The sequence below is a fragment of the Scyliorhinus torazame genome, chromosome 14, assembly GCF_047496885.1.
Source record: "Scyliorhinus torazame isolate Kashiwa2021f chromosome 14, sScyTor2.1, whole genome shotgun sequence".
In the NCBI taxonomy this organism is placed as follows: Eukaryota; Metazoa; Chordata; class Chondrichthyes; order Carcharhiniformes; family Scyliorhinidae; genus Scyliorhinus; species Scyliorhinus torazame.
The window spans coordinates 7,586,412-7,598,185 of record NC_092720.1 but is presented as its reverse complement, the minus strand read 5'-3'; positions in this window follow the sequence as shown (position 1 = coordinate 7,598,185).

The following is an 11,774-nucleotide window of genomic DNA, read 5'->3' as shown; positions in this document are numbered from 1 at the left end:
GTCTATCAGGACCCCCCCCCCCCCCCCTCCCCCTTCCTTGCCATGCTTTCTGAAATCCTTTGTCTGTAAACTCACGAGAATTAGACCGGCCTACATCTACATTACTGTAACTAATATATTTAAACTAACTATTTTGTATCACATTCGTCAATACTATTTTATCATATTGCTGAAACAAAACCATGAAATGCTGAATACTCTTCACCACAATGTCCTTCATCACATTACTGGCGGTAGGGTCGTTTAAAATGCCATCAGAACTACTAGTTTTCCTCAATCTCCTTCATTTTGAAGCGGGATATGGATCCAGAGCGGTTTGGTTACGTAGGCCGATCTCACTTTTAAATGTGGATACCAAGTTATGATCTTGGCCTCGATAATTGAAGACCATGTGCCGGGGGTGATGGGGGGGGGGGGGGGGGACCAGACGGGGTTCATTAAGTGGAGGCATCTGGCGGCGAATGTCAGGAAGTTGCTGAACGTGATTATGATGCTCCCGAGGGACGAGAGGTGGAGGTGGTGGTCACCATGGACACGGATAAGGCCTTCGATTGGGTGGAGTGGGACTATTTGTCGGTGGTTTAGGTTTGGGCAGGGTTTTGTGGATTGGGTGTGGATGAACCAGGTGAGCTAGGACTATTTTAGGCTGCACTGTGGGACGAGGCAGTGATGTCCACTCTGCCCACTGCTCTTTGTATTGGCTATAGTGCCATTAGCGATCCGCTGAGAGTGTCGAGGGACTGGAAAGGGATAATACGGGGGGGTGGGGGGTTGAACGCAGGGTCTCATTTTACGCGGACGATTTGTTACTGCATATTTCGGACCCATTGGATGGTACTGGGGGATTATGGGGATCTCAGAGTAATTCGGCCGGTTCTCGGGGTATGAATTGAACATGGGGAAGAGTGAGGTACTTCCGATCAAGGCGAGGGGGCAGGATAAGTGATTGGGGGAAATGCCGTACAAGCTGGTGGGGGAGGGAGTTTTCGATATTTGGGAATCCAGGTGGCACGGTGATGGGAGCACTTGCATTAGTAAAATCAGGCTCGGTTGGTGTAGCAGATGAAGGGGGTCTTTCAGAGGTAGATGCGCTCCCGTTGTTTGTGGCGGGGAGGGTTCAAACGGTAAAGATGACGGTCGACCCGTGGTTCTTGCTTGTATTTCAGAGCCTCCCAATCTTCATTCCAAAGGCGTTTTTCAGGAAAGTGAATGCGGTGATATCAGGGTTTGTGTGGGCGGGTATTGCCCCACCGGTGAAGAAGGTGCTGCTGGAGCGGGGCTGGTGAGGGGAGGGCTGCAAGTGCTGGTTCACTCGAACTTTATAAATTACTTCTGGGCGGCGAATATAGCGGTGGTCAGGAAATGGTTGGTGGGGGAAGGGTCGGTTTGGGAGCGAATAGAGGCGGCTTCATGTAAGGACACGAGTTTGAGTGCACTGTTAACGATGCCTCTGCCGTTCTCGCCGGTTATGTATTCCACAAGCACGGGAGTGGTGGGCCCGGTAGTGGTGGCGGCCCTGAGGGTGTGAGGAGGGTGACATCTGCACATGGGGCTGGAGTGGGCGTCGGTGTAGGCACCTATATGAGCTTGCTCCGGTGGGGCTGGAGGTGGTTTTCGGGAAGGCAGCGGGCGGGGATTGAGCGGTTTGGGGGTTTGTTTATAGACGGCGGCTTTCTGTGTTTGGAGGAGGAGTTTGAGCTGTCCGCTGGGAATGTGTTCTGTTACTTGCAGATGAGGGACTTTGTGTGGAGCCAGGTATCGTCCTTTCCCCACCTGCCGTACCAGGGGTTACAGGATAAGGTAGTGTCGGAAACGAGAGTGAGGGAGGGGAAGGTATCGGAAATATATGAACAGCTGATGGAGTGGGATGGAGCCCCGATAGGGGAGATTAAGAAGAAGTGGGAGGAAGAGCTGGGTTGGGAACTGGAGCCTGGGTTATGGGAGGACGCCCTGAGGGGAGTCAATGCATCCTCGTCGTGTGCCAGGCTTATACAATTAAAGGTGGTCCACAGGGCCCGGATGAACAGGTTTTTTGAAGACGTGGTGGATAGGTGTGGGCGGTGTGCGGGTGGCCCGCAAATCATGTCCACATGTTTTGGGTATGTTCGAAGCTTGGGCGGTTCTGGCAAGGATTTGCCGACGTCATGTCGGAATACTAAAGGAAAGGGTGATTGCGAGTCCAGAGGTGGCGATTTTTTGTGTGTCAGAAGACCCGGGAGTCCAGGGGGCAAGAGAGGCCGATGTCTCAGCCTTTGCATCCCTGGTAGCCCAGAGACAGACCTTGCTAGCATGGAGGGACTCGGAATCCCCAAAATCGGGGGTGTGGGTTAGTGACATGGCTTCTCGGGCTTAAGAAGATCGAGTTCGACCTGAGGGGCTCGATGCTGGGGTTTGCCCGGAGGTGGCAGCCGTTTATCAACTTCTTTGGGAACAATCATGCTGTCAGCAGTGGGGGTGGGGGGGGGGGGGGGGGTTCAAAAGGGGAGGCAGGGGGAGTTGCGTAAAGTGGCGTTAGGTTGGTGGGGAATTGTTGTTGGGGTGTTGTTTATGTAAGTCATGTTGGCTGGGTTTTGTTTTTCTTGGTGTGTGGTTGCTTATTCTGTTAAAATGTAAAATATAACTGCCTCAATAAAATATTATTTTTAAAAAAGAACTAGACCATAAGACCATAAGACATAGGAGCGGAAGTAAGGCCATTCGGCCCATCGAGTCCACTCCACCATTCAATCATGGCTGATTTCAACTCCATTTACCCGCTCTCTCTCCATAGCCCTTAATTCCTCGAGAAATCAAGAATTTAATAAGACCATAAGACATAGGAGCGGAAGTAAGGAAGTAAAACTAGTAGAGTTTTACTTAGTACATAAAAATGCGCAGAACAAAATTAACTCCAAAGTGTGACTGGTCATCCATGATCATGATGGCTGCTGTCCAATGAATACAATGGAGAACAGAAAGAACAGTACTAATGAGATCAACAGAAAATGTTATTCCAAACTACTGGTTATTGCATTAAATGTGAGAAAGCAGCTGAACAGCCCCCCCCCCCCCCCCCCCCCAAACCCCCCAATCCCACCCCCCGAGAGTGCTCCTTTTCAATGAAGGCCAACATTCAATTTGTCTTCCTAATTATTTTTCGCATTTGCTTGCTGACGTTTTGTAATTCCTGTATGGAGACCAAGGTCCATCAGAAACATAGCATTCTGCACCCTCTGCATATAAATAAATTTCGAATTTTCTTTTCTTCTCACTAACGTGGGCCAGGGCACAATTTCCCACATTATTCTCCAACTGCCAAATAGCTGCCCAGTCACTTAATCCGTAGATATTCTTTTGCAGACTCTTCGCTCCTTCCTAGCGTTTTGCTTTTTGGACTATCATCTTAGTATCAGAAAATGTGCTTACAGTGCACTCGGTCGCTGGGTCCAAGTTATGAATATAGTTTTAAATATTACAATAATACAATAACTGGCCCTCTGAAGGAGATGTTCACCTCATGACACTCCTCTGTCTTTACCCCGTAACCTGCGTTTATTTTCCTTTTTAGATAGGATCAATTCCTTTTCAAAGCTTCAGTTGACCCTGCTTTCACCACCTCCCAGACAGTCTTATAGAGATCTTAAGAACTCGTTGTGTGAAATGATTATCCCTCAGATCACCACTGTTTCTTGTGCCAATTGCCTTAAATTTGTGCCCTCTTGTTCTCAATCCTTCTAGTAATGGGAACACTTTTCCCTTATCTGCTTTGCGCACACCCTGTCTCATTTAGAATTCCTCTATCAGATATCCATTCAAAACTTTTTTCTCCAAGGACAAGGGTCCCAAACTGCACCAATTATTCTACGTAACTGGATTAGTTGGAAGAAAAATGCAGTACTGTTTGTTGTGGCACTGCGTGAATGCAAGTTTGCCAATCACAAAATGGTCCATGTATCCCAGATCAGTTTATCGGATTTGTGGAATATTCGTTGATCATGATCTCATCAGGAACCTTGCTTCACCTCTTATTCAGCGCCCCCTGGTGCAAACCTATGGTTGTCACGGATCGGCACCCACACCAAGACACCCTCCAGTCCCACTTTTTCCCTGCACTGCCCCCACACCCTTAGGGCCAACACCACCACTGGGCTCACGGAGTACCTGGCCACATCTGCCTTCTCCACATCTGTCAACACCACGATGTCCACCTCCAGCCGGAGGCATCATGATTACATTATGCAGCCTCCTCACGTGTGCTGTCAACTGCCTCTCCTTCACAAATTTGTTTGATCCTCGCTTATCACTCCGAGGACAACAAAGCCCTCAAACCTGTTCCCCTTCACTATTCTGCTTCCATCCGACCCCACGCCGACCTCACCCCCACAACCCATTTCCAAGCCATAGCCGTCCAGTAGTAGTTCAGTATGTTCAGCACTACCAGCACCCTGCCCTCTCGCCCCAACTCCAGCAAGGCCCTCTTAACCCATGGAGTCTTTCCCACCCACACAAACCCAGAGATCAACGCATTAACTCTCTTAAAAAATATTTCAGGACGAAAATTGGGAGGTTCTGAAACATAAACTGGAACATTGGCAGCACTGCCTTTTTTACAGTCTGCACCCGCCATGCCAGTGACAGCGGCAACAAATCCCACATCTTGAAATCCACTTTCGTCTGCTCCACCAGCCGAGTCAAGTACACCTTGTGCAGCTATGCCTAACCCCGAGGCACCTGTATGTACAAGTATCTAAAGCTCCTTGAGGGGCAGTTCCCCATACCCTATCTCCAGCCCCCTAGTCTCAATCAGGAACACCTCATTCTGTCGCACATCTTACTTGTGTCCCAAAAACCAGCCAAATTCCTCTAAAGCATCCATGATGTGCCCGATACTGCCCATCAGGTCTGAGATGTATAACAACAGATCGTCTGCATACAGTGATACTCTCTTCTCGGCAACCCCCACATAGTCCTGCTCAATTCCTCCCCAGTCCCTCGATGCCATAAACGCCATTGCCATTGAATCTATATCCAAGGCAAAAAGCAACGGGTAGAGCGGAAGCTCCTGCCTCGTCCCCCACTACAGCCCAAAATACCACAAACTCATTCAGATCACTTGTGACTGGTGCCCTGTACAGCAAACGGGCCCAGTCCACAGACTAGCACGGTAAGGCCAGCACAGTCGCACAGCGGTTAGCACTGTTGCTTCACAGCGCCAGGGTCACAGATTCGGTTCCCAACTTGGGTCACTGTCTGTGTGGAGTCTGCACATTCTCCCATGTCTGCATGGGTTTCCCCCGGGTGCTGCAGTTTCCTCCCACAAGTCCCTAAAGACGGGCTGTTAGGTAATGTGGGCATTCTGAATGCTCCCTCTGTGTACTCGAACAGGTGCCAGAATGTGGCGCCTAGGAGCTTTTCACAGTAACTTCATTGCAGTATTAATGTAAGCGACTTGTGACAATAAAGATTATTATTATTATTAAACCGCTGTCCGAACCCGAACCACCCAACACCTCCAGCAGATACTCCCACTCCAGTCGGTCAAACGCCTTCTCCACATCAGTCAACACCACGATGTCCACCTCCTGCCGGAGGCATCATGATTACATTATGCAGCCTCCTCCCGTGTGCTGTCAACTGCCTCTCCTTCACAAATTCGTTTGATCCTCGCTTATCACTCCGAGGACACAGGCCTTGATTTTCGAGGGCAGCCCCGTTGCCGTCTACACTCAGTAACAATATCGGCCTGTACAAACTGTACTGCTCTGGATCCTTGTCCTTGTTTAATATCAGGGAGATGGAAGCCTGCGGCAATATAGGAGCGAGAGCCCCCATGAGGACCCTTGTCAGATGCCTTACTGAAATCCATATAGACCACATCCACTGCCCGACCTTCATCAATGTGTCTCGTCACATCCTCAAAGAATTAAAGAATTAGTAACCATCTTAAATTCCCGCCCCATAATCAACCGGTGCAAATTCAAGTCAAGAATCTTCCCTTTCACCCGCCTCATAAAGTCTACATCACCCCAACGCATAAACGTTTAACCGGACACTTGGCACCCCTCCAACTTTCCATTAACCATCACGAACCACCCCCTCTGCCCCAGAATCGGCCACAATGTTCCCCAATTCGAACACCATCCACGCATTCACCAACATCACCAGCCCCTCTACTTCATATCCAGCTTCAAACGAAGCACTTTCCCCACCCATCCCTTCCTCAACCTTGTCTGGTCCCTTATCTTCAGGTGTGTGTCTTGCAAAAAGGGCATGTCCACCTTCAGGCTCCTCAACTGCACAAACGGAGGTGACCGTTTGACTGACCCATTCAGCCCAATCACATTCCACGTGACCAGCATGGGCGGAGGGCTCCCCATCCACATTCCCTGCCGACCAACCATATCCCTTCTTGGGCCAGCCCCCAGCCTCTGTCACGTGACCCTCCAGGCCCACCCTCAGATGTCCACCATCATCGGTCTCTTTCCAACTGCCCCACACGAACCACGCCCTTGTCAGCAACCCTCCCCCTGTACCCGTACCCTTGGACAAAACACCAACCTCATCATCCCCACGCCTGCCTCCTGACAATCCCCCACTTCATTCTTTTTAATGGGCCCATCCAGCTCGCATGGTGCTCGCCGCCCAAGGCATCCAACCTCCTTACCTCCCCCAGCTCCCCTCCACCCGCAAACCATATACCCCTAATGAGGAACAAAAGGTACACTCACCCTCGATATTCCCCCATGAAAAATCTGCCCTCTGGAAAACCCACAATCGAAAAGTTTGAAAAAACACACAAACCCCTCCAAAGTTCAATGTCTTCACTCTCCTCCCAGTCCATTGTCTCTCATAAACTCTATCACCTCCTCTGGCGTGCCAAATTAGCTCCCGGCATGGTAGCATAGTGGTTAGCACTGTTGCCTCATAGCACCAGGGACACTCGTTCGATTCCCAGCTTGGGTTACTGTCTGTGTGGGGTCTGCACATTCTCCCCATGTTAGCGTGGGTTCCCTCTGGGTGCTCCGGACTCCTACCACAGGTTCCAAGAGATGTGCTTGTTAGGTGAATTTGACATTCTGAATTCTCCATCTGTGTACCCGAGTAGGCGCCGAAATGTGGCGATGAGGAGATTTTCACAGTAACTTCATTGTAGTGTTAATGTAAGCTTACTTGTGGCACTAATAAAGATTATTATTATTATTCTCGCTTCTGAAACGTCTCCCACAGGCGGGCCTGGTGCAATAGAATACAAGACCAGGGATCTACTTCTGAGGCTATATGAGGCTCTGGTCAGATCCCATTCGGAGTATTGTGAGCAGTTTTGGGCCCCGTATCTAAGAAAGGATGTGCTGGCCTTGGAAAGGGTCCAGAGTAGGTTCACAAGAAAGATATCTGAAATGAACAGTTTTTCACATGAGGAATGGTTGAGGACTCTGGGTCTGTACTCGTTGGAGTTTAGAAGAATGAGGGGGGATTTTATTGAAACTTACAGGATACTGCGAAGCCTAGATGGAGTGGACGTGGAGAGGATGTTTCCACATGTAGGAAAACTAGAAACAGAGGACACAATCTCAGGCTAAAGGAACAATCCTTTACAATAGAGATGAGGAGGAATTTTTCAGCCAACAGATGGTGAATTTGTGGAACTCTTTGCCACAGAAGGCTGTGGAGGCCAATTCACTGAGTGTCCTTAAGACAGAGTTAGATAGGCTCTTGATTAATAAGGGGGTCAGGGGTTATGCGGAGAAGACAGGAGAATGGGGATGAGAAAAATATTATCCATGATTGAATGGTGGAGCAAACTCGATTGGCCGAGTGACCTAATTCTGCTCCTATGTCTTATGGTCTTATAGTCTAATACTTCAAACTTCAGAAACTTTTGAAAGAGGGCAGCCTTGACCCGGTTGAACCCGGCCGTCCTCTTCGCCAGTTGTGCTCACAGGTCTTGATACATCCGCAACTCATTCCCTTCCCTGGTACATTTCCAGATCTGCCGCGTCCTTCAGAGGATCTTCTCCTTATCCAGGAAGCGGTGCAACTGCAACACCATCGCCTTCAGCGACTCGCCCACTTGTAGCCTCCTCATCAGCGTCTTGTGTGCTCGGTCTATCTGCAGAGGCCAGTCATCCAATAGAGGCTGCAGAAGAGGATTCTGGAAGAAGTCAACTCAGTTATCTCGACTGTACTGTGGGCGGCGAACAACCCCTGCAATGACAAACAGGAGGAAGATCATCATCCAGCAAAGGAGGCAGAAGAGGATTCTGGGAGAAGATAACTCAGTCACCTCAAAGAAACACAGAAAGTTGGTAGAATCCGGTGGATATGAGGCAGATGAAATTCAATGCAGAGAAGTGTGAAGCGATTCATTTTGGTAGAGGGGACAAAGGAGAGGAAATATGAAATAAAAGGTACAATTCTGAAGGGAGACAACAGCAGAGGGACCTGGCTGTAGATGTGCATAAGTCATTGAAGATGAGGGTACCTTTAAAGTAGGGGCACCGTGTGCACGACAAAGGAGATTATGTTAAACCTGCAGAAAACACGAGTTCGGCCGCAACTGGAGCATTATGCCCAGGGCCACGCTTTCGAACAATCTGAAGGCGCCAAAGACAGAACAGAAAAAAATCACAAGCGAGTTTCCCAGGATGAGGAACTTTAGGCATGTGGACAGATTGGGAAGTTGGGTCAAAAGAGGTGGTTTAGAGATTTGATAGAGGTATTTAAAATCAAGAGGGCCATGTGCAGAGTACAGAGAGTAAATCTGTTCCCACTGATGGAAAGGTCGATAATGGAATGACACAGATTTAAGGTAATTGGCAAAGGAAGCAATGGAGATATTGGTCTGGGAACAATTGGGTGTGAATGTTGGTGGACAGTTAAACAAGTGACAGGAGGAGAAGACTCCTCAAATATCTTCGGCCTGAATGATCGGGGATAACAGGACATCACTGCGAAAGACAGGGTTAAAGAATCTGGAAGCATTTTATGCCAACAATGTCGAGTGAATATTGCAAAAGGACTGGAGTATAAATGTAGAGAAGTGCTTTTTCAGTTGTATAGGGCATTGGTGAGATCATATCTGGTGTATTGTGGCCAGTTGTGGTCTCCTTATTTGAGGAAAGATATGGTGGCATTGTAGGCAGTGTAGAGGAAGTTCACCAGATTGATTCCGGGGACAAAAGGGTTGACGTGTGATGAAAGATTAAACAGTTTGGCCTTATACTCATTGGAGTTTAGAAGTATGAGAGGGGATCTGATCGAGGTATACAGAAGACTAAAAGGGATTGATAAAGTAAACGTAGACCAAATGTTCCTCCTTGCAGGGCAATCTAGAATTAGAGGTCACAGATATAGGTTGAGAGGTGGTAGATTTAGAACTGAGATGAGGAGGCTCTACTTCACGCAGTGGGTGGTGAATTTGTGGAACTCAATGCCCCATAGTGCGGTGGAATCGTTGTCATTGTAGAAGGCACTTTAGTTTGTGGATTAGCTGCCTTAATACCCTGTATTCATTTTGCTACCAGCTGCTTGACTATATTTCATGGAAATAGGCACTTGGCAAAGCATGATGGATACTTAGCCTTATTTCAGTCAAGAGTTCTGTATGAAATAGTCAGAAGGTCATACAATGGAAACAAGCGTACAGCTGCACATTGTTTTGCTCACAGCATATATTCTTTTATTTTTCTTAGGCAAGGAACCCAAGGCCCTGTTATCAAAATCTAACTCCGGCCTGCTCGGTTTTCTGGCTCTTGCTAATCTAAAGAATGCTTTCTGGCCCAGATATTGCTTACTGTATCATATAAATTGTCTGCTTTTATCTCTGTAAAGTGGGGTATTTGGAATGACTGCGGTCTCTCCAACCCTCCACGAACTTCATGTTTAATTAAAGGACCTTTGGCGAAAACTCAAAGTGCTGACTTATAATTTCCACCACAAATTGGCGAGTCGTGCAGTTGCCCTAATTTCACGGGAAGAGAACCCTGAAATGATTCTCTAAACAGAACTCTCTCAGCTGCAAGGGAGAGAGCCATAGCGCGACCCCAGCTGAAAGGGGGGAGGGGGGGGGGGGGGAGGCGGCGCTCGGCAGCCTTAATTACTGGCCAGAGACTCATGCTAGGAAAAGTTAACTTAATTAATGAATTAACGATAGCTGCATGAGAAGACAAAGGTGCCTTAGAGACTAAAACCCTGAACAAGCAACAGGCTTCGAGAGTCGCAAAAGGACTGGCACTGCTGAGCGCTCCTTGTAGTATTTGTTAATAATTTCCCGCAGTCCTAGTTGTTACATGTATATGTTCTAAAGTATTTTTCAGAAGCAACGATGGGCAATTAGCACAGACTGGTCATCCCGAAGCCAGAGCAATAAAGAAGGCGAACTCCACAAAGGAGACAGATAAGGGAGTGAAAATGAGTAAGATAACGGAAAAGCAGATAAAAACAGTCGTATGGCAACGGAGAAAGGCAGGAGATCCCCTCGTCCCGCCGGGATCACCAGCTGACACTGTGATGGGAGAAACCCGAGAAATTCGATATGCGGTAACATTCAGTAGCGATTTGTATGCGTGGTCCCACGGGGCATGGCCGTCAGGCGGTAGTTCTAAAATACCGTTGATTGAAGCTTTGATGAGAGATGGGAGTGGCGACACTAATTGGGATTATAATTATATGCTGTGGTACTTTAAGGCATAGAAGGAAGTGGCTAGGAGACACCAGCCCCCATTATCAAATGTAGGAATAGCGAAGTGAGTAAAGATACAGTAAAGAATGAGAAAGACAATAAAAAGACACAGACGGCAGCAGCAGGTTTATATCCTAAAGGTTTAACTGAGGCATCTGCACCGTCAGAAGAATTCAACGACCTTTTACTGATGGCAGCTGCGTGGAGAGCACAGCAGCCACTGGGATGACACGCACAGCAGCCAGTGGAAGGGCAGGCACGGCAGCCAGTGGGACAACAGGCACAGCAGCCAGTGGGGCGGCAGGCACATAGCCAGTGGGGCGGCAGGCACACAGCCAGTGGGACGACAGGCACAGCAGCCAGTGGGACGACAGGCACAGCAGCCAGTGGAAGGGCAGGCACGGCAGCCAGTGGGAGGGCAGTCACAGCAGCCGGTGATAAGGAGTAATGCACAGAGCAGTTTGCTAATTGAAAAGCTTGATATAGCCGCCGCCCCTGCAGGGGATGTAGAACTGGCGGCCGCGGAACAGTCCTCTAATAGCAGTATGACTTTTCCCGACAGTACGTTGTCCGATAGACAGCTTAGGTCAGCAAGACCTGTTAGTCAGCACCCCAGGATAATGATAGGAGATGTACCTGTCTTAGAATCTTGGACCCCTGTTGAAGTAAGGGCTGTGATTAAAGAGGCTCCCGACCCAATAAAGAAATCTCTCGCATTCCACAACTGGTTCCAGCAAATGTGTGGCATTTATAGCCCCCTCCCAGGGGATGTTTTGCTGCTTTTAAAATACTCTTATGGTGCATCTTGGCCCGCTTTAAAAGATGGGATCGCAGTACCACCCCATATAACGGGGACTGGGCTCACAATGATGATCATTTAAATGAAGGGAATGAGTCCCTCGAACACTGGTTAGCAAATAGAGGGAAAGAGGCTATCCTGCAAGGGGCCAAGAAGCATAGTGACATAGGCAAAGTGACACGGTGTTTGCCGAAAAAGGGTGAGAGAATGCCCGAATGTGTGGCCAGATTTAAGAACTGTTGGGAAGAGCATGCCAGTATTGCGTTGGAGGACAATGGGCCTTTTGCTGTGCAGGCATTGTTGAATTGCATGATA